The sequence below is a fragment of the Dermochelys coriacea genome, chromosome 2, assembly GCF_009764565.3.
Source record: "Dermochelys coriacea isolate rDerCor1 chromosome 2, rDerCor1.pri.v4, whole genome shotgun sequence".
In the NCBI taxonomy this organism is placed as follows: Eukaryota; Metazoa; Chordata; order Testudines; family Dermochelyidae; genus Dermochelys; species Dermochelys coriacea.
The window spans coordinates 10,114,940-10,138,335 of NC_050069.1; the positions used below are offsets into that span (position 1 = coordinate 10,114,940).

The 23,396-nt window shown below is 45.1% G+C and overlaps 1 protein-coding gene and 1 long non-coding RNA gene across 9 annotated transcripts in view; one reads left to right on the forward strand and one right to left on the reverse strand.

Annotated features, from left to right (window-relative positions):
- Window positions 1-1,729: 1,729 nt before the first annotated feature.
- On the reverse strand, window positions 1,730-7,246 carry LOC122458421. The gene is made up of 3 exons (XR_006278470.1): window positions 7,188-7,246; window positions 3,399-3,403; window positions 1,730-1,824 (listed from the first exon to the last, which is right to left on the reverse strand). It is a non-coding gene; the product is annotated as an uncharacterized LOC122458421 (long non-coding RNA).
- Window positions 7,247-12,019: 4,773 nt separating this feature from the next.
- The window catches only part of PTK2 (protein tyrosine kinase 2), a 391,237-nt gene continuing 379,860 nt past the window's right edge, over window positions 12,020-23,396 (forward strand). For 2 of the 8 annotated variants that reach the window (XM_043507292.1, XM_043507293.1), the window contains exon 1: window positions 12,103-12,281. The gene's annotated coding sequence lies outside the window, so the exon portion shown is untranslated. Of the gene's footprint in view, window positions 12,282-23,396 lie in introns of all 8 variants that reach the window. The other 6 variants (XM_043507295.1, XM_043507291.1, XM_043507296.1 and 3 more) reach the window with 6 other exon arrangements.

A 23,396-nucleotide genomic window follows, 5' to 3' on the forward strand; every position in this document is an offset into this window, starting at 1 on the left:
AAGCACTTTGAGAAGTAAATACTACGGAAGCACACAAGAGCATTAGAAGGGTGAATGGAACTGCAGTGGCTGCACTCAGCACAAGGATTCCTGTGGCCTGCTCCTACTAAAGTAAGGGAAGACTGGAGCACCATATCCCTTCTCCAACATCTTAGATGGCATAGGAAAAGAATGCAGGGTCTGAAACGAACATTAAAATCTCAGAGACTGAAAGAAAGATATTGGGCCTGATCCAGATCCCATTAGAATCAATGGGGAAACTCCCAGTGACTTCAAGGAGAATATAAGTGGGCCACATGAGGAGGCATTGCTGTGTAGCTTTGAGTAAGTCACTTAATTATCCAGTCAGCATTTCCCCATTTGTAAAATTGAGTTAATAATACACACTTAGCTGTGATACATCCCAGTGGATGTAGGGAGGATAAAGTTGTAAATGTTTGTGAATTGCCTGTATTTGCTCAAGTCAGAGTATCTGAAAATAGGTATTTGTATATAAAAAGAATTTATAGATAATACAAATAATAAATAGTATATAGTATGCACAACCTTACATTAAGAATTGGTACTGTATGGTTAAAGCAGCGGACTGGTAGAGAGAACCCATTATTTCTAGTCCTGGCTCTGTCACTGACAAATTGTGTGATTCTGGCAAATTAACTTAAGCTCTTTGGCCCAGATCCACAAAGAGTCCCCTTTGTGGGAGGTCCCTGCTCAAATCCTTTCTCCACCTTAGAATCATAGAATCATAGAATATCAGGGTTGGAAGGGACCCCAGAAGGTCATCTAGTCCAACCCCCTGCTCAAAGCAGGACCAAGTCCCAGTTAAATCATCCCAGCCAGGGCTTTGTCAAGCCTGACCTTAAAAACCTCTAAGGAAGGAGATTCTACCACCTCCCTAGGTAACGCATTCCAGTGTTTCACCACCCTCTTAGTGAAAAAGTTTTTCCTAATATCCAATCTAAACCTCCCCCATTGCAACTTGAGACCATTACTCCTCGTTCTGTCATCTGCTACCATTGAGAACAGTCTAGAGCCATCCTCTTTGAAACCCCCTTTCAGGTAGTTGAAAGCAGCTATCAAATCCCCCCTCATTCTTCTCTTCTGCAGACTAAACAATCCCAGCTCCCTCAGCCTCTCCTCATAAGTCATGTGCTCTAGACCCCTAATCATTTTCGTTGCCCTTCGTTGTACTCTTTCCAATTTATCCACATCCTTCCTGTAGTGTGGGGCCCAAAACTGGACACAGTACTCCAGATGAGGCCTCACCAGTGTCGAATAGAGGGGAACGATCACGTCCCTCGATCTGCTCGCTATGCCCCTACTTATACATCCCAAAATGCCATTGGCCTTCTTGGCAACAAGGGCACACTGCTGACTCATATCCAGCTTCTCGTCCACTGTCACCCCTAGGTCCTTTTCCGCAGAACTGCTGCCGAGCCATTCGGTCCCTAGTCTGTAGCGGTGCATTGGATTCTTCCATCCTAAGTGCAGGACCCTGCACTTATCCTTATTGAACCTCATTAGATTTCTTTTGGCCCAATCCTCCAATTTGTCTAGGTCCTTCTGTATCCTATCCCTCCCCTCCAGCGTATCTACCACTCCTCCCAGTTTAGTATCATCCGCAAATTTGCTGAGAGTGCAATCCACACCATCCTCCAGATCATTTATGAAGATATTGAACAAAACGGGCCCCAGGACCGACCCCTGGGGCACTCCACTTGACATCGGCTGCCAACTAGACATGGAGCCATTGATCACTACCCGTTGAGCCCGACAATCTAGCCAGCTTTCTACCCACCTTATAGTGCATTCATCCGGCCCATACTTCCTTAACTTGCTGACAAGAATGCTGTGGGAGACCGTGTCAAAAGCTTTGCTAAAGTCAAGAAACAATACATCCACTGCTTTCCCTTCATCCACAGAACCAGTAATCTCATCATAAAAGGCGATTAGATTAGTCAGGCATGACCTTCCCTTGGTGAATCCATGCTGACTGTTCCTGATCACTTTCCTCTCCTCTAAGTGCTTCAGGATTGATTCTTTGAGGACCTGCTCCATGATTTTTCCAGGGACTGAGGTGAGGCTGACTGGCCTGTAGTTCCCAGGATCCTCCTTCTTCCCTTTTTTAAAGATGGGCACTACATTAGCCTTTTTCCAGTCATCCGGGACTTCCCCCGTTCGCCACGAGTTTTCAAAGATAATGGCCAAGGGCTCTGCAATCACAGCCGCCAATTCCTTCAGCACTCTCGGATGCAATTCGTCCGGCCCCATGGACTTGTGCACGTCCAGCTTTTCTAAATAGTCCCTAACCACCTCTATCTCTACAGAGGGCTGGCCATCTCTTCCCCATTTTGTGATGCCCAGCACAGCAGTCTGGGAGCTGACCTTGTTAGTGAAAACAGAGGCAAAAAAAGCATTGAGTACATTAGCTTTTTCCACATCCTCTGTCACTAGCTTGCCTCCCTCATTCAGTAAGGGGCCCACACTTTCCTTGGCTTTCTTCTTGTTGCCAACATACCTGAAGAAACCCTTCTTGTTACTCTTGACATCTCTTGCTAGCTGCAGCTCCAGGTGCGATTTGGCCCTCCTGATATCTTTCCTACATGCCCGAGCAATATTTTTATACTCTTCCCTGGTCATATGTCCAACCTTCCACTTCTTGTAAGCTTCTTTTTTATGTTTAAGATCCGCTAGGATTTCACCATTAAGCCAAGCTGGTCGCCTGCCATATTTACTATTCTTTCGACTCATCGGGATGGTTTGTCCCTGTAACCTCAACAGGGATTCCTTGAAATACAGCCAGCTCTCCTGGACTCCCTTCCCTTTCATGTTAGTCCCCCAGGGGATCCTGGCCATCTGTTCCCTGAGGGAGTCAAAGTCTGCTTTCCTGAAGTCCAGGGTCCGTATCCTGCTGCTTACCTTTCTTCCCTGCGTCAGGATCCTGAACTCAACCAACTCATGGTCACTGCCTCCCAGATTCCCATCCACTTTTGCTTCCCCCACTAATTCTACCCGGTTTGTGAGCAGCAGGTCAAGAAAAGCGCTCCCCCTAGTTGGCTCCCCTAGCACTTGCACCAGGAAATTGTCCCCTACGCTTTCCAAAAACTTCCTGGATTGTCTATGCACCGCTGTATTGCTCTCCCAGCAGATATCAGGAAAATTAAAGTCACCCATGAGAATCAGGGCATGCGATCTAGTAGCTTCCGTGAGTTGCCGGAAGAAAGCCTCATCCACCTCATCCCCCTGGTCCGGTGGTCTATAGCAGACTCCCACCATGACATCACTCTTGTTGCACACACTTCTAAACTTAATCCAGAGACACTCAGGTTTTTCCACAGTTTCGTACCGGAGCTCTGAACAGTCATACTGCTCCCTTACATACAGTGCTACTCCCCCACCTTTTCTGCCCTGCCTGTCCTTCCTGAACAGTTTATAACCATCCATGACTGTACTCCAGTCATGTGAGTTATCCCACCAAGTCTCTGTTATTCCAATCACGTCATAATTCCTTGACATCACCAGGACCTCCAGTTCTCCCTGCTTGTTTCCAAGGCTTTGTGCATTTGTATATATTTGTATACCTTGCCTAAGGGAGGAACTGAACACATCCCAGATGAGTGCGCTAACCACTGTACTAAAAGCTAAGCATTACTTCTACCACAACCACTGCCTCAGGTCAGATTTTGAATGGGACCTAGAGTTGCCAACTTTCTAATTGCAGAAAATCGAACATCCTTGCCCCGCCCTCTGCCCCTTCTCTGAGGCCCAGCCCCAGCTCACTCCATCCCCACTCCCTTTGTTGCTAGCTCTCTCCTACCTTCGCTCACTCGCTCATTTTCACCAGGCTGGGGCAGGACTTTGGGGTGTGGGAAGGGTTGAGGGCTCCAGCGGGGGTGTGGGCTCTGGGGTGGGGCTGGGGATGAGAGATTCAGGATGTGGGAGGGGGCTCCAGGCAGGGGCAGGGAGTTGAGGTGTGGGCTCTGGGAGGGAGTTTGGGTTCAGGAGAGGGCTCAGGAATGGGGGAGGGGGTCGGGAGGAGGTGAGGGGCTCTAGGTGGTGCTTACCTCAGGCAGCTCCTGGGAAGCAGTGATATGTCCTTCTGGCTTCTAGGCAGAAGGGCGGACAGGGGTCTCTGTGCGTTGCCCCTGCCTGCAGGCATCACCCCCGCAGCTTCCATTGGCTGCGGTTCCTGGCCAATGGGAGCTGCAGAGCCGGTGCTCAGTGCGGGGGCAGCATGCGGAGTCCCCGTGGCTGCCCCTCTGCCTAGGAGCTGGAGAGACGTGCTCACCACTTCCCTGGAGCTATGTGGAGCTGGGCAGGGAGTCTGCCTGCCCCACTGTGCTGCCAACCAGAGTTTTAATGGCCCGGTCAGCGTTGCTGACTGCAGCCCTCAGGATCCCTTTTCAACCAGGTGTTCCAACTGAAAACCGGACACCTGGTAACCCTAAATTTGGACCCAAGCCACAAAGCAGACTCTCAGCACACCTGTCGGATTGGTGGCTGCCTCTGTTCAAGTTAAGTGGATAAATCTTCCCCCAGTTCGTGGATTGCTCTGGGGCTTAGTAAGGACATAGGCATCTGGATGCCTAGACTGAGGCTGCATTGCACCTGCCTAGAGGCAGAAATTTTGGCACAGAGGGGACTTTTACTCTGAAAAATTAAGTGCTGAGTGAGTTTAAGTGCCTGCAGGGTTTGCTGGGAGTTTTCTGGATAGCTGTTGACCCTAAAACTAGGTTTATGCACCTAAACTCCACACTTGGGTGCCTAAGTACCACTGTGGACAGGTTCTTTTGAGCCTTAGCTTTGCTGCCTATAAAATGGGAACAACAATATCTACCTCACAAGCCTGTTCAGAGACTTCATTAACAGTGCTTTGACATCCTTGGCTGAAAGGTCAGACATAGTTCCACATATCAATACAGTAGAAGTGGAATTTTATGAAAACCAACCTTATGAATGACCAGTCATACAAACCATTTTTCCCTCATTGGAAAAAAATCATGTAACAAAAATGATATTGTTGAAGAACAAGTTGACATCCCTTCACATTCCAAAACCTTCAGTGGATTGGAAACTATTTTGGAGTGGTTTAAAGGAGAAGAAGAAAGTAATACAGTGCACCATAATGCAACTTATGCACTGTACCTACTATAATTTCTAGATATTAAATGTTATGAACTTCTCAATCCCCAATTAGTTTGTCACATAGGCATTCTACTGTAATTACAGAATAACAGAAATTACAGAGTTGTAAAAGTCTCTCCTTAAGAGAAAAGATTTTATGTGTTAGAGAGTTTTGAAATCACCCTTGTATTTTTTTAAAAACCCTCCATTGTTCAAATTGTTCCATCGGTGATTTATTAGTAAAAATTCCCAAGAATAAGACACATAGCTAACTTTAAGCTGCAGAGAGAGATACATAGCATGATGGAAGTAGTGGTGGGAGAACCTTTATGAAGTTCTCAAAACTCTTCACTGAGGTAAATGGTACATTACTGCATATGACCAAGAAACTACATGAAACTATTGAAGCTGGTGAGCAAGATGTTTTGGAGGTGTGAAGAGCTCAGCAACAATCTTACATAGGATGATGATCTGTCCTATATTTTAAGGAACATTCTAGCCACCTTTTTCTCACTCTTCAAACCCTTCACTCCTCCTGCCTCCACACAGAATCTCACTGATTCCTTCTGAGAGAAAACTGACAAAATATGATGTGACCTTGCCCCTCTCCTTTCTTTCCCCCTTCCCCTACTATTTTCTCCTCCTTCTCCTCTGTCAGACATAGAAGTTTCTTATCTACTCTCTTCCTCAAACACTTCCACTTGCCACAGTAACCACATTCCATCTCCCGATCTCACTTGTGTCCACTCTCTTCCTCTTCCATAACTTCTCCTAACCTTTCATTCTTTTCTGGCTTTCCCTCCTCACAATGCAAGTATGTATTGTGCGAATGTCTCCCATTTTACAAAAAAACACCCTTGACCCCAACTGCCACTCCAATTACTGCCCCATCTCCCTTCTCCATTTCATCTCTAAGCTCCCTGACTACATTGTCTATTATTGCTGTCTGGAATTTCTCTCCTTCAATTCCATTCTAGACCATCTCCAATCCAGTATCCTGCCCCTGCACTCCACTGAAACCGCTCACCAATGCCTCTTAACGACCTCTTCCTAGACAACACTTATAACCACTACTCTAGTCATACCCTTTTTGACCTTGACCTGTCAGACACCTTAGAATCATAGACTATTAGGGTTGGAAGGGACCTCAGGAGGTCATCTAGTACAAGCCCCTGCTCAAAGCAGGACCAATCCCCAACTAAATCATCCCAACCAGGGCTTTGTCAAGCCTGACCTTAAAAACCACAAAGGAAGGAGAGTCCACCACCTCCCTAGGTAATGCATTCCAGTGCTTCACCACCCTCCTAGTGAAAAAGTTTTTCCTAAGATCCAACCTAAACCTCCCCCACTGCAACTTGAGACCATTACTCCTCGTTCTGTCATCTGCTACCATTGAGAACAGTCTAGATCCATCCTCTTTGGAACCCCCTTTCAGGTAGTTGAAAGCAGCTTCAAATCTCCCCTCATTCTTCTCTTCTGCAGACTAAACAATCCCAGTTCCCTCAGCTTCTCCTCATAAGTCGTGTGTTCCAGTCCCCTAATCATTTTTGTTGCCCTCTGCTGGACACTTTCCAATTTTTCCACATCCTTCTTGTAGTGTGGGATCCAAAACTGGACACAGTACTCCAGATGAGGCCTCACCAATGTCAAATGGAGGGAAAGGGCCACGTCCCTCGATCTGCTGACAATGCCCCTACTTATACAGCCCAAAATGCTGTTAGCCTTCTTGGCAACAAGGGCACACTGTTGACTCCTATCCAGCTTCTCGTCCACTGTAACCCCTAGGTCCTTTTCTGCAGAACTGCTGCCTAGCCATTTGGTCTCTAGTCTGTAGCGGTGCATGGGATTCTTCTGTCCTAAGTCAGGACTCTGCACTTATCCTTGTTGAACCTCATCAGATTTCTTTTGGACCAATCCTCTAATTTGTCTAGGTTCTTCTGTATCTTTTCCCTACCCTCCAGCGTATCTACCTCTCCTCCCAAGTTTGTCCTCTGCAAACCTGTTGAACCTGACGATCTATCCAGCTTTCTATCCACCTTATAGTCCATTCATTCAGCCCATACTTTAACTTGATGGCAAGAATACTGTGGGAGACTGTATCAAAAGCTTTGCTAAATTCAAGGAATAACATGTCCTTCTTCCCTTTTTTAAAGATGGGCACTACATCAGCCTTTTTCCAGTTGTCGGGGACCTCCCTCGATCGTCATAAGTTTTCAAAGATAATGGCCAATGGCTCTGCAATCACATCCACCAACTCCTTTAGCACTCTTGGATGCAGTGCATCCGGCCCCATGGACTTTTGCTTGTCCAGCTTTTCTAAATAGTCCTGAACCACTTCTTTCTCCACAGAGGGCTGGTCACCTCCTCCCCATCCTGTGCTGCCCCGTGCAGTAGTCTGGGAGCTGACCTTGTTCGTGAAGACAGAGGCAAAAAAAGCATTTAATACATTAGCTTTTTCCACATCCTCTATCACTAGGTTGCCTCCCTCGTTCAGTAAAGGGCCCACACTTTAATTGACTTTCTTCTTGTTGCTAACATACCTGAAGAAACCCTTCTTGTTACTCTTAATATCTCTTGCTAGCTGCAACTCCAAGTGTGATTTGGCCTTTCTGATTTCACTCCTGCGTGCCTGAGCAATATTTTTATACTCCTCCATGGTCATTTGTCCAATCTTCCACTTCTTGTAAGCTTCTTTTTTGTGTTTAAGATCAGCAAGGATTTCACTGTTAAGCCAAGCTGGTCGCCTGCCATATTTACTATTCTTTCTACACATCGGGATGGTTTGTTCCTGCAACCTCAATAAGGATTCTTTAAAATACAGCCACTGCTCGTGGACTCCTTTCACCCTCATGTTATTCTCCCAGGGCATCCTGCCCATCAGCTCCCTGAGGGAGTCAAAGTCTGCTTTTCTGAAGTCCAGGGTCCGTATTCTGCTGCTCTCCTTTCTACCCTGTGTCAGGATCCTGAACTCGACCATCTCATGGTCACTGCCTTCCAGGTTCCCATCCACTTTTGCTTCCCCTACTAATTCTTCCCAGTTTGTGAGCAGCAGGTCAAGAAGAGCTCTGCCTTTAGTTGGTTCCTCCAGGACTTGCACCAGGAAATTGTCCCCTACACTTTCCAGAAACTTCCTGGATTGTCTGTGCACCGCTGTATTGCTCTCCCAGCAGGTATCAGGGTGATTGAAGTCTCCCATGAGAACCAGGGCCTGCGATCTAGTAACTTCCATTAGTTGCCGGAAGAAAGCCTCATCCACCTCATCCCCCTGATCTGTTGGTCTAGAGTAGACTCCCACCACGACATCACCCTTGTTGCTCACACTTCTAAACTTAATCCAGAGACTCTCAAATTTTTCTGCAGTTTCATACCGGAGCTCTGAGCAGTCATACCTTCAACACCATCTACCATGTTCTTCTTTTTGAAATCTTGTCCCCCATTGGCTTTTATGACTCTGTCCTTTCCTGGTTCTCCTCCTACTACTCAAATTGCTCTTTCAGTGTGTCCTCAAAGAATAATGTGTCCTTCTCACCCCCTTTCAACTTTCTGTGGGAGTTCCTCAAGACTCTGTCCTGGGTCCCCTTCTCTTTTCCCTCTGTATCTTATCTCTGGATAATCTCATTTGCAAACATAAATTCAGCTATCTCTACACTGACAACTCACAGATCTGCCTCTCTACCCCAGAACTGTCTCCTTCTGTTCAAACAGAAAATCCAGCCAGTTTCTCTGACATCTCCTGGTGGATGTCTAACTGTCATCTCAGACTCAAATTGGCTAAAACTAAGAGCTCTTAACTGTCCCTGCATAAACCCTCTGGACTACCTCATTTCTTGATAACTGTGGACAACACCACCATCCTGCTTGTCACTCAAGCCTATAACCTAGGTGTTAAATTTAACTCTGACCTCTCTCTAGGTCTACACATCCAAGCTATTTCTAAATCTTGCTGATTCTTTCTAGATAACATCTGTGAGATATGGCTTTTCCTATCCAGCTACATATCTCATTGAGGTTCTCATTATTTAGCACCTTGATTGCTACAACATCCTTTTCTTTGGCCTTGACAAACATAATCTTGCCCCACTCAAATCCATTCCAGATGCTGCTGCAGAGAACATTCTCCTAACCCATCACTTTGACTGTGTCATCCCTTTGCAACCATCTGCTGGCTCCCCCTTTTCTATTGCATCAAACATAAGCAATCTGTTTTTATTTTCAAAGCCCTTTGAATCTTATCCTCACCCCGCCTACCATCTCCAATCACTGTTGAACTGTTGACTCTTGCCTCTGATTGGCACGATGCCAGCCTCCATCACCCACTTATTAAATTTTCCAACAAGCACCGTTGTGCTTTCTCCTATGCTGCCCCTCATGCTTGGTAGGAGTTCCCTGTAAATTTTCACAAAGCCCCTTAATTTTTCTCTTTCAAATCCATCCTTAAAACCCTTTGCCATGATGCCTACAAAAAACATAACCATAGTTAGGCTGCTGGTATGCTGAAACCACTGCCTATTATGCTGACCAATATTGTCTCATTGTGTCCTTGTACTCCCCATCTGTCTGTATCTATCTGCTATCTCTTGTTTTATACTTAGGTTGCAGGCTCTTTGGGGTAAAGACCATGTTTTTGTTCTGTTTGTACACTCCCTAGCAAAACAGGATCCTGCTCCATGATTTGGGCTTCTAGGTACTACAATGACACAAATAAATTATAACACTTGGTGCCTAATTATTCCACATCCAGTTAAGCCTACATGGATTATATTTTTCAGAGTAGCAGCCGTGTTAGTCTGTATTCGCAAAAAGAAAAGGAGTACTTGTGGCACCTTAGAGACTAACAAATTTATTAGAGTATAAGCTTTCGTGAGCTACAGCTACTCACGAAAGCTTATGCTCTAATAAATTTGTTAGTCTCTAAGGTGCCACAAGTACTCCTTTTCTTTTTATGGATTATATTGTGTCTTATAGTTTCTCAATAATCATGCAAAACATCTCTATTTGTCTAGGATTGTATACCAATCCTCTCACAATGGTACCTGACCCAAAAGGTATGAGGAGTTTGTACCACAAATAAAATTCTGTGAGGTGCAGCTGTTTATACGTAAGGTCTGTCCTTACCTTATTGTACAGCTGTCCATTAGCTGATGTGGACAGGAACAACGATCCAAAAGAAAGGACATTGGACTGGTATCCATGAAATGGGGGTTAAATTCTCTGTTCTGTCACAGACTTTCAGTTCCCCACACAGAAAGTGGGGATGATAGTACTTCCATACTTCACAGGGATGTTGTGAGAATAAGTACATTAAACATTGTGAGGCACTCAGGTACTAATACTACCGGGTGCCATATAAGTAAGTAAGTTAGATAGATTTTTTAAGGTGGGTATCCTAGTCTTGAAAGTACAGAGAGGTAGAGTGCAGAGGTAGAGTCTCCCCTTGGAGATGTGCAGGGGTGAAAGAAGGAAAGCTGCAAAGTGAGTTAAATGTGTGATGTGTACTACATTTAAGTGACCACTACAGAAACCCTCAGACCAACAGAAAGAGAGAAAAGGCTGTGAATGTGTGGAGATGGAATACACTCCCTGCAGTTGAGATTTGCTTGGGGAGGACAGTTTGGGGAACAATGGGTTAAATTTCCCTTTTCTCCTCATACCTTCCATCTTCTACCAGCCCTAATTCCCTCTCAGGGAGGGAAGGAAGATTGGTTGCTCCAAATGAAGTTTTGAGAGGGAGGGCTGGTCCTTAAAGGCTGCGAGAGGCGGTTGCCTGCCTAATCCCCTTCAACAAATGAGCTAGGAATGGGTATGGTCTACCTGAGGGTTGGGGCTGGCAGTGGTTTGCTCTCTGAGGCCAGGCCAGACCCCTTTTAGGTTAAGAATGGGGTTGTCTGGTTTGATCCCCAGACCCGTGGGGTATTTGAGAAGGCAGTTCACCTGAGGATGGGAGGACTGGCCATCAAGAGAATCTGAGAAGTGTGGCCCCCTGAGGCAGGGAGGGCTGGGCCCCCTGTGGATCTGAGGAGTATGGCCCCCTGTGGATCTGAGGGGTGTGGCCCCCTGAGGCTGGGCCCCCTGTGGATCTGAGGCGTGTGGCTCCCTGAGGCTGGGCCCCCTGCGGATCTGAGGGGTGTGGCACCCTGAGGCTGGGAGGGCTGGGCCCCCTGCGGATCTGAGTATGGCCCCGAGGCTGGGCCCCCTGCGGATCTGAGGGGTGTGGCCCCCTGAGGCTGGGAGGGCTGGGCCCCCTGCAGATCTGAGGAGTGTGGCCCCCTGAGGCTGGGCCCCCTGCGGATCTGAGGCGTGTGGCCCCCTGAGGCTGGGAGGACTGGGCCCCCTGCGGATCTGAGGCGTGTGGCCCCCTGAGGCTGGGAGGACTGGGCCCCCTGCGGATCTGAGGGGTGTGGCCCCCTGAGGCTGGGAGGACTGGGCCCCCTGCGGATCTGAGGGGTGTGGCCCCCTGAGGCTGGGAGGGCTGGGCCCCATGCGGATCTGAGGCGTGTGGCCCCCTGAGGCTGGGAGGACTGGGCCCCATGCGGATCTGAGGGGTGTGGCCCCCTGAAGCTGGGCTCCCTGAGGCTGGGAGGGCTGGGCCCCCTGCGGATCTGAGGGGTGTGGCCCCCTGAAGCTGGGCTCCCTGAGGCTGGGAGGGCTGGGCCCCCTGCGGATCTGAGGGGTGTGGCCCCCTGAGGCTGGGCCCCCTGCAGATCTGAGGCGTGTGGCCCCCAGAGGCTGGGCCCCCTCAGGCTGGGAGGGCGGGGCCCCCTGCGGATCTGAGGGGGGTGGCCCGGCTGTGGCTGGTCCCCGCGTGTGGGGGCTGTTCCCGTGGGCATCAGAGGGGACACTCCGCCCCGGAGGCCGGGCGGGCACACACCGGTCCCGTCCCTTCCCTTCGCAGCCATTCGTGCGGGGAGCGAGGCAGGCTGGCAGCGAGCGGGGGCAGCGGCGTATCCCAGGGTGCAGCGCGCCGGGAGGGAGGGGGAGCGGCCTGGAGTGGCCGGGGCAGACACACGCAGCGGGGAGGGACGGGAGCCGGTCGGGGCCCTCGGCAGTAAGCGGCGGACGGAGACGCTTCAACTTCGCGGCGTCTCTCCCCCCCGCCCCCCCCAGCTCCCCGCGAGACCTCGCGCTCCGCCAGGCGGAGACCCGCTCGGCTCAGGCCGGTGAGTGCCAGCGGCCGGGGCTGGCCCGGGGGGGGGCAGGGAAAGTGAGGCAGAATGGCCCCAACTTATGTAATGGGGAAGGGGGTGTCTCCCCTGGCGACAGGCGCCGCCGCGTCCGCCTCCTTTCCCCGCCCCCGGGGAGGTGAGACACCCCCGCCCCTACGGCGGCTGACTCCCCCTGTGCCGTGTGGGGACGAGCCCCCCCCCGCTTTCCCCGTGTATCTGCGGGGAGGGGGGGGGGCAACCTCTAGCTCTGGGCACGCGGAGGCGGGCTGGCTGGGGGGGGGGGCTGTCAATGGCCTTTTCTGAGGGGGGGGTCGTGAAGCGGGTGGGCACGAGGAGGCGAGGCTGCCTTTCAGAGCCCTGCCTAGCCAGCCACCCTCTCTCCTGCGTGGGGAGAGGGGCAGACCGCGCCCGCCCCCTCCCGCGAGCCGTGGCGGTTCGTGTGCGGCGGCGAGGTGGGATTCGTCACCCCACCGGATGTGGAGGGACGGGGCTCGGTGCTGGCGCGTTCACACGGGGGTGACTAGCCCGCAGAGTAAACAAAGGGAAAGCGGGAGGGGAGGGGGGGGCGGCCGTGGCTAGAGCGGGGTGGGGGGGGGCCCCTTCTGCAGGGCCGATGGGTTTAAATCTGCGGTTTTCTCATCCAGCTTGGGGGCCCGGGGAAGTGGTTGCGATTGGTTTTTGGTGTGGTGCTCTGTTGTGCTCGCTGCGGAGCCGGGCGTTTGATCGGAGAGGAAGGAGAAGAGAGGCTCCTTGGTTTCGCGCTCACACGTCGATTATTAAGCGAAGGGTGAAGAAGGGGAATTGTGCATCGATGAGGATGCCTTTTTTTATTTATCCACCTAGTACCAGAGCAATTGGAGTAGTTGCCATGAACGGTTCTCTTAAATTTCCCAGGATTTTTGTTCTTGAATCCGATACAGACCTGAAGTCAGGATATAGTCAGAAATGCACAATTACACAGTTGTAACAATACCCATTTTTTCTTCCAATCCCAGGGGACTCTTTTTAAAGCACAATACTTTGTACATAGCCCTTGCTTGCCTCCTTTCTGTTTTCCTAACTTTGCAATATTGGACTACATAATTTTCTTTGCTTTAGTTCTTTTATAGCTTCTTCTGTTCTCTCCTAACTGAAAGACTGTTGCTCCATAACTGTGTAGCTTTATGCTTTAACTAGCTGCAGTGTTTCTTATTAAAATGTTCTGAAAGCAGAATATATCCTGTGGGCCTTAACACCAATGTCAAAGGCTTACAGAGTCAGCCTGTAGCTGGGTTTTTGGCAGTGTGACCAGGACCATGGCAGTACTATTGTAAATGAGTTGAAATAAAAAGTTCAACAGAAGGCAGAGTGTTGGGAACTTCATATTTTTTCATCAGTTGGACTAATATGTTTAATTACAATATTCATTTAGTTTAAAAGTAAACTTGCACTATGGTGTCGCTTAATTTTCATTCTTTCACTGTTTTGTTGCTTGTACAGTGTTCTCAGTGTACAGGATACTAAACAATAAAGTTCTTGATCCAGCAAATCTGAACCATCTTGAGGCTCTGTGCTGTGACTGCATGGAGCCTCATTGAGATCAAGGTGCACTTGTGTGAAGCATATTATAGAAGCAGTTTCTTAAGTATTAAACCTAACATGGTTTAATGAATAACTTTAATCATATTGATGATGTTTGCCCCTGTCCATCCTTCTCCATATCCCTTCTTACGTCTTTATCTTTCTACCCTTTGCTTCATGTCTGAAATTAAGCCCTGATTTTGTATTGGATCTGTGGGGTTGAAGTTTTTTCCCCTCCTAGATCCAGGTGCAGGACTATGGGTACAGGTTTTAAACTTTTTACAGCCAGGATTATGACTCTGATCCTGCATGATGTATTTCAGAGTAGCAGCCATGTTAGTCTGTATCCGCAAAAAGAAAAGGAGTACTTGTGGCACCTTAGAGATTAACACATTTATTTGAGCATAAGCTTTTGTGAGCTACAGCTCACTTCCTCGGACGAAAGCTTATGGTCAGATAAATTTGTTAGTCTCTAAGGTGCCACAAGTTCTCCTTTTCTTTTTGCATGATGTATGTGTGTGTTTAACTTTATGCTCTGTGAATAGTCCCACTGAAGTTGCAGAATTTGGGCCAGTGTCACTTTCTGTATTGTGAGGTGTCTGGCAAATATACAACAATACAGAAACTATTTTCTCTAATTTACATGGTTGTAAATGGTATCGGTCATCTAAAGAGTGAAAATGTGAAGAGGTAGGAAAACTAGTGTGTTTTTTAAAATAAGTTTGCTTTCATTTAAGGATTTATCTTACATGTATTTTAAATCCAGTCTTGGTAGAACATGGCTTTGGATTGTTGTGCTTTCTTCAAACTTTTTGGAAAAGATAAAATGCACACAAAGAATTGTGAATAAAACAGCATAATAATTCTTTTTAAAAGCTGTGAGTTTTATTAAGCCCTAGGTATCGTTAAAAGTACTGAACATGTGTGGTTGATTGTATCAGTCTGTAAACTAACTGTATCTGAAATATACGCTATTTCAGAATAAAAGATTCTTATATAACAGTAATATAACATTTTTAATATATACTATAAGTGTTTAAGGTAGTTGTAGTAAGTCTGTTTCAACGTATCTGTCAAATAGTATTAAAACCTCTTTCTGTGGTAAACCATTATATTTCCAGCATCTGATAACTAATATCCGAACAGTTGACTTTCTTGGTATTGTAATTTCTACCGCGCTAAGAGATTTGTTGCGGCAACAGTGTTTTTGGATACTATGCAAAAATTACACTTCTGGAACTAGTAATGGACTGGGGTTTGACACCTTCTGTTTGATTTGAAGTTTTTTTTTGTTCTTTGTGACTATCTCCAGCAATTGTGCATCTCGGCAAAACGAATAAAACATATTTTATATCGTTGCAAAAACAACATAAAAAACTAAATACCTTTTCCTAGTTTTCCAGTTGCTGCTTTGCATGGCAGCACTATATTTGGTATAGTGTAGTATACAGTTGGAGATATAAGATGTTCTAACTCCTTTCACATTCCTTTAGAATCATGGAAACACCTTTTCCCAATAACTGCAAACATTCCATATCCTCCAAATATTTATAAAAGTACATTGTTTATTTTCATTAAGAGCTCTTGGCAGTTACTCTTTTTAAATATTAAAATTATCAGATAATATTTCACAGTATATTATTTGCTATAAATAGGCTAATATTTTGCTCTCAAAACTGAATATTCAAATCTTGTAAATGTGTAACTCTCCAGTCAGAATATTTCTTGTCTCAAACTTAGGAAAACTTTGACCCTTAAAAAGACATTGAGTATTTCTTATAGAAGCTCCATATCATCATATTCCAAAGATAACCAGAATGTGAAAAGAAGAAAAAGATATTGCAGAATCTTTAAAAATATCAAACATCAGGTTAGAAATCACACTTAAAATCTTTATCTTTATTAAAAGTGAAAACTTAAACATTCAAATTTTTCTCATAATTTAAGCTGGTTGTTCACTTTTTGCATTTCACATAGCAAGGACAATGAAAATCAAATAGTTTCACTTTTGTCTGTAGGCAGTTTCTAGTCCATATCACTTTTAGTTATTTTGCACTAGCCTGAGGCTGATGTTTGTAATTAAAATGCTGTAGGGAGATACTATCAAACCAGTTGCATACTGATTCTTAATTTTGTGAAAATGTTTTAGTAATTTTAAGGTTTTTTAAACCTCAGCAAACCCAAAACATACATGTGATAATTTCATTTTAATGTAATCATTCTGACAGGCAGTTCTTTTCTATGGAATGGTTACTAAACACTTCAAAATGAGAACAACCCAATAGTTTTTAATGCCAGATATGACTTTTAAGTACTACTTGTAGCTCACGAAAGCTTATGCTCAAATTTGTTAGTCTCTAAGGTGCCACAGGTACTCCTTTTCTTTTTGAGGATACAGACTAACAGGGCTGCTACTCTGATACTTAGGAACTGAAATACAACACTTCCTGATTATTGACTTCTACGGATTATCTGTTTTATTCTGAACGTTATCTTTTTTATTTTTTTTAAGAATAGAACTGGAAAACAAGAGTGGATTCAAACATTTTAACTGGGTTCTGCAACACTAAATGTTGTAAAAATTCTGGTGGCTTCAGGTTAGTGTTTTTGGGTGCACCTATGGTTGAAAGCTAGCATAGCATGGTGGATTTGATAAACTCCAGAAATTTTCAAAGAACACAGATTACCATTTATTAGTTAGAAATACAGATATTAGAGAGCTGAGGAAGGGAAATGGAGTTGATAGGATGGAAAAACCTACCTGATGAGTTGTGTAGTTGATGATGTTTTATTTTACTTCATTTTATTTTTTGAGGGCGGAAGGCTTTTGTTGTTTTTCCAGTCAAATTCAACTAAAGTTACAGCTGTTGTGCAAATGACTTATTCCATACCATTTCTGCCACATGTACTCCAAGAAATCAGGCAATGTTTAATAGCTAGCAAATGGGATGAAAGTTCATAGGTACTTACTTAAGAAACTAAAAATATCTTCAAAAAAAACCCCAGTGTATATAAATTTGTATTTTATTTGATTGTCTCCCTTTACTATTTTTTGTATGTTTCTCTTCTTCCTAGATTGTGAACTTCTTGGGATAGGAACAGTCTGTCTTTGTTTGTTCAGCACCTAGCACAACTGGGATGATGATGCAGAAACTCAAAAATACCAGGCTCTCTATTCAGTGAAATTTCTCTTTGATCTTCTGTGGTGCAGATCTGAGGCAGTTTGAATTATAAAGTATTCCTGAAGTTGGCTCCCTGTTATTTGTGTTATGGTAGGGCCAAAAGGCCATGATCTGGATTCCCCCCACCCCACCCCCCCACGTTGCGCTAGAAGCTGTATAAATTCAATTTAAATTGACAATGAGTAAGGTGCTACTTAATTCACGATATTGCGGATTCTGCAGCATTAGGCTTCCACCACAGTTTTTTCAGCCCTGGGTTGCCAGTGGGAGCCTTGCTGTGCACAGTGCTGACAGCATGAGCCCTGGCTGACAGCCCTGGGCCACTGGTGGCCGGGGGTCCTGCTGGCAGCTCCAGGTATTAATGACTGTAATATAGTTGCAGCAAAATGTCTGGTTATCAGAAAAAAACTAGCAGGCATTACATAATACTTGAGTGTTTATTTTGTTCCAGAAAATTTTTCTTAAACAAATAAGTCTTCTCTGGCTTTTCCAAATTACCGCAATTAATAAAGGTCCATTATTACTTTTCTGCAATTTTCTATGTCTTGTCTGGAACTCAGCTGCAATTATTTGACAATCACCCCATGATTCAAGTAGGTCTTTAACAATAAGATTCTGGAGGTGATGTCAAAGAGACTGGCTGAGTTTGGGGATTGGCTGGAGGGAGATAAGTCAGAGAGCTCATAGTTGGAGTCATGTGGATGGAGGAGATGTTGTCTTGAGAGATAGAGGTGCATGGTCCTTCAAAAGAGAGAATAAGAAGGATCCACCAAAAGAGATTCTTCAGGCGTGACCAGAGAAGTAGTAGGAGAGCCAAGTGAAGGAATTGTTCTCCCTTTGCTTTCACAAGCCTTCTGGTTGGAGGGATTGATCAGAGGAGTCTAAGGCAACTGAGAGATTGAAAAGGATGAGGATGGAACATAGGCTCTTAAAATTTGGTCGTAAGTGGTTGCTAAGAGCAGTTTCAGTCAGGTGCAGAGAAAAGATTCCAGGAGTGTGTGTGTGTGTGGGTTGGGAGTGGGAATCAAGTATAGAGATGGAAGAGAGGAATTTGAGGCCATGTTGTCGATAGAGCATTAAAGAACTTAGAGCTGAAGGCTCTGTATAGTAAGTGATTATCACTTTTTCTTTTTGCTTATAGGTTAACATTAAATATTGTGTATATCTGAATTTTCTCAAATCTAACAGCAGTCCAAGGGTGGAAATGAGGAGGCTCTACCAGACCCAGAACTTCCAGCACACACTGTCCCTCATTATTTTTTCTGTCTTTTCTATAACTATCTTCATTCTGTTTTATTCGATTTTTATTTATTTGCCCTTTTTTTCTTTTGCCCCTGTATCTTCCTTCTGTGCCTCTCTCCTTTTTACCAGTTTCAACATTAAAAGAGCTTGCAGAGGGAATCTGAACAGAAACTATTCAGTTTCCTTTGGCATCAAACTATTTCCTTACCTTTGGCTAGAAGGGTGGAATGAGTAGTACTCTAGCTAGTTTCCTTTTGCAGCACGGCTCCATTTTTATACAGATGTAAGTCCATTTAAAGTTTTGACTCTTTCCCCACCCCTCCCCTTTCCACACACACAGACACACAATTAAACTGTAATTCTTCTAATTTTGGGACTTGTCCTCAGGCTAACTTTTTTCCTTTTGCTTCAAACTGCACCAGCAGCAGCCTATAGGCATTTGGTGCCCTGGGTATAGCAGGAGGAAAGCACATGTGCTTTCCCACTTCCACCATCCTAAATATTAAGTTGATGAAGCAAATGGGCACTTGGGCTGGAGTCAGTGAATAGACAATAAAGCTGCCTGCTCAAACATTGAGCAACCTCCTGCTGCTCCTGCAGAGATTATAGTAGATTGCCTTAAAGCTTTCTTCCAAAGTTTTTTTTTTTTGAACTGCTGGTAGAAGAGATCATCAACCTTTTTTCTGACCCCCTCGCACTACCATGGTCCTCTTTCAGGAAAATGGTTTTGTCCCTGCACTCTGTGGATGAAGAAGTGATTCTTTGTGGCAACAAATCAGAAGCTTACAGGGGGAAGATAAGGGGTGACTGTCAGGCCAGCTGATAGAGGCTGGGGCAGCAGGAAAGAAATGAGTGGGCTTCACTGTCTGTAATATGCACTTCCCACTCTATATCTGGTTTTTTTGTTTACCTCACACACTTACCCAAGCCAATTCCTGTATGCAACTCCACCTTCCATTTATTTTTTGTGGGAAGTAGAGGAGATCAGGCTACCAAATGCTTTCTCTCCCTCCTGGAACAGTTTGAAATGTCAGGAGCCTCTTCTGTGTTTAGTAGGAGCTGCTGCTGCCTCCCCCTTGCCTGTTGCTGGGTACTAAGCTATGTGGACTATGAAAAGGAAGGAAAAAATTAAATTAGCCAATCCTCCAAATAAACTAAATGACAAGATCTTTGGGGCTGGTTGTTTAATTTTTTTTAACTAATTAGTGGGTATTTCTTGGTTTTCTGAAACACAGCATATGGGGGTGAGGGGGAAGAATACAGCAGTGTTTTAACCCAGAGACATGGATGCTCAGCTCTTCCACATTCCTCCTTTCCCAGCCCTTTTCTCTGATGAAATGAAAGGCAATAAATGATGTGCAAGCAGTAGAAAATAGGAGCACTGGATTTGCCATACCAGATAAGACCTCTGGTTCACCTGTTATGATAGTGGTTCTCAAACTTTTTTGCTAGTGACCCCTTTCACATAGCAAGCCTCAGTGCAACCCCTCTTATAAATTAAAACCACTTTTTTGTATATTTAATTCCATTATAAATGCTGGAGGCAAAGCGGGGTTTGGGGTTGAGGCTGACAGCTTGTGAAATCCTATGTAATAACCTCTTGACCCTGAGGGTTCCCAACCCTCAGTTTGAGAACCTTGTGTTATGATATCCTGTTTCTTACAGATGCTCCAGAGGAAGATCAAGGAACACCTGTAATGAGTTACTTTAAAATAACTTGTACATAAAGTTAACCTTAACTTTCCTGTTCTTCAGTAATGCCCCAATATGCCTTCTTAACACACATACCTTAACTCTGACAACACAGCAGTTGCTGAAATATACAAGCTCTTCACTTCCTTTTTACAATGCATTCGCTCTCACCTACAGGATTCCATCTAACACTATTAAAGAACAAAAGGGGGGGGAGGGGAAGATACATTATACCTCTGCTTAACATTACAAGGTGGCAGAAGAAAACCAGTGTTTTTAGGGTGGGCCCTGCAACTTGGGAACCCCTCAGTCAAGGTATCTCAAATTTGGATCACTAACACTATCCCATGCCTCCATGAGGCACATGAAATTTCAAAGCAATCTGATTAACTGTTTGGATTTTAGAGCACTTTCAATAGTTGAGGCTGCATACAAATTAGAGGGTGAACGAGAAGTGATGAAAGCAACATGAAGTGTAGTATGTAACTTGGTAGTTCATTTACTGCAGTTTGGATTTTTTCTAAGAGTAAAGATTCCTTGGTATGAGTCCTTATCCCTAGTGCTGTTACATTTATTTACTGATAGTCTAGTAGTGGTACTAGTGTCCAATATCTAATAACACTTCCTACATCTAAGGTCTATAGGTTTACTACCAATCACTTATAGATAAAGGTAGGAACGATGGACTTAAACTAAGGACAGGAATTCAGGAGACTGGAGTTCTATTTCTGCCTTTTCTGAAGATTTGAATTATCTTGGGCAAGTCAGTTTAATCACTCTGCCTCAATTCTTCTGTCTGTAAAATGGTGGAGATAACACCTAGCTCAGGCTTAATTCACTAGGGTCTAAAGCAGTTTGAGATCCTCTAATGAACGCTACTAAAACTGCTGTTAAACTGTTTATCCCCCAAGGGATGTTGGGTCAGAATTGCTCTCTCAAGGTGCTTCCGATGCATCTTGCAGCAGCAGTCTTAAATGATTCACACTTGCCAGTATCCTTGTTAACCTTTCATAGTGTCTGCCTTAGGATTTACATTTGAATGTACTAAATAAAATCAAAGTAGATAAGGGGAATTGCATCTCAAAAAATGAATCTATCCCTCTGGGGTAACATGCAACTTGGCGGGGTCTAAAATTGTGGCTTTTGTTTTTTATTATGTAAACAATGGTTTAATTTCTGCACTTCACTTAAATAGGCCTGAGTTGGTGAGCTCCATCCAGGGAAATGTAACATTTTGCTGGTCTCAGAGTTTAAGGTTCTGTCCTGTTTGCTCTATGGTTCTTCGCTGTGGATTTTAGAAAGAGTTTAGTTATGGCTCCTGCTCCTCTCTTTACAGTTTTCAGAGTAGTAGCCGTGTTAGTCTGTATTCGCAAAAAGAAAAGGAGTACTTGTGGCACCTTAGAGACTAACAAATTTATTAGAGCATAAGCTTTTGTGAGCTACAGCTCACTTCATCGGATGCATTCGGTGGAAAATACACCGGGGAGATTTATATATACACACACAGAGAACATGAAACAATAGGTTTTATCATACACGCTGTAAGGAGAGTGATCACTTAAGATGAGCTATTACCAGCGAGGGGAGAGGGGGGAGGAAAACCTTTTATGGTGATAATCAAGGTGGGCCATTTCCAGCAGTTAACAAGAACATCTGAGGAACAGTAGGGGGTGGGGTGGGGGAGAGAAATAACATGGGGAAATAGTTTTACTTTGTGTAATGACCCATCCACTCCCAGTCTCTATTCAAGCCTAAGTTAATTGTATCCAGTTTGCAAATTAATTCCAATTCAGCAGTTTCTCGTTGGAGTCTGTTTTTGAAGTTTTTTTGTTGAAGGATAGCAATTCTCAGGTCTGTAATCGAGTGACCGGAGAGATTGTAGTGTTCTCCGACTGGTTTTTGAATGTTATAATTCTTGACGTCTGATTTGTGTCCATTTATTCTTTTACATAGAGAGTGTCCAGTTTGACCAATGTACATGGCAGAGGGGCATTGCTGGCTCATGATGATATATCACATTGGTAGATGCGCAGGTGAACGAGCCTCTGATAGTGTGGCTGATGTGATTAGGCCCTGGAATGGTGTCCCCAGAATAAATATGTGGACAGATTTGGCAATGGGCTTTGTTGCAAGGATAGCTTCCTGGGTTAGTGGTTCTGTTGTATGGTGTGTGGTTGCTGGTGAGTATTTGCTTCAGATTGGGGGGCTGTCTGTAAGCAAGGACTGGCCTGTCTCCCAAGATCTGTGAGAGTGATGGGTCGTCCTTCAGGGTAGGTTGTAGATCCTTGATGATGCGTTGGAGAGGTTTTAGTTGGGGGCTGAAGGTGATGGCTAGTGGCGTTCTGTTGTTTTCTTTGTTGGGCCTGTCCTGTAGTAGGTGACTTCTGGGTACTCTTCTGGCTCTGTCAATCTGTTTCTTCACTTCAGCAGGTGGGTATTGTAGTTGTAAGAATGCATGATAGAGATCTTGTAGGTGTTTGTCTGAGTCTGAGGGGTTGGAGCAAATACGGTTGTGTCGTAGAGCTTGGCTGTAGACAATGGATCGTGTGGTATGATCTGGATGAAAGCTAGAGGCATGTAGGTAGGCATAGCGGTCAGTAGGTTTCCGATATAGTGTGGTGGTTATGTGACCATCGCTTCTTAGCACCATAGTGTCCAGGAAGTGGATCTCTTGTGTGGACTGGTCCAGGCTGAGGTTGATGGTGGATGGAAATTATTGAAATCTTGGTGGAATTCCTCAAGGGCTTCTTTTCCATGTGTCCAGATGATGATGATGTCATCAATGTAGCGCAAGTAGAGTAGGGACTTTAGGGGACGAGAGCTGAGGAAGCGTTGTTCTAAGTCAGCCATAAACATGTTGGCATACTGTGGGGCCATGTGGGTACATATCGCAGTGCCGCTGATTTGAAGGTATACATTGTCCGCAAATTGTGAAATAGTTATGGGTGAGGACAAAGTCACAAAGTTCAGCCACCAGGTTAGCCGTGACATTATCAGGGATACTGTTCCTGAAGGCTTGTAGTCCATCTTTGTGTGGAATGTTGGTGTAGAGGGCTTCTACATCCATCGTGGCTAAGATGGTATGGAAAAGTTTTAGCTTCTTAGCACATTTTGATCATTCCATCATCTTCCATATGAGATTTAAGCTCCTTATCTGAGGCTTCAGGACCCTACCCAGTTTAGTATGTACCTTGTCTACTGTTTGCCTTTGTCTTTTAATTTCTGCTTCACCCAAACTGTAGAGCTGACCACATTCTTCTCACTTGCACTTCTGTCGTCTTCCCTGCAGCCTCAGTGCCTGCAGCCCCTTTTCTGATCCTACCATTCCCTACCATACTTCTACCCATACCATTTTCAAATCTATCCACAAAATATGCTTCTGCAAGGCATACAAACCCTTTTAGTAACTTCATGTGTAAGCTGCGGTATGCAC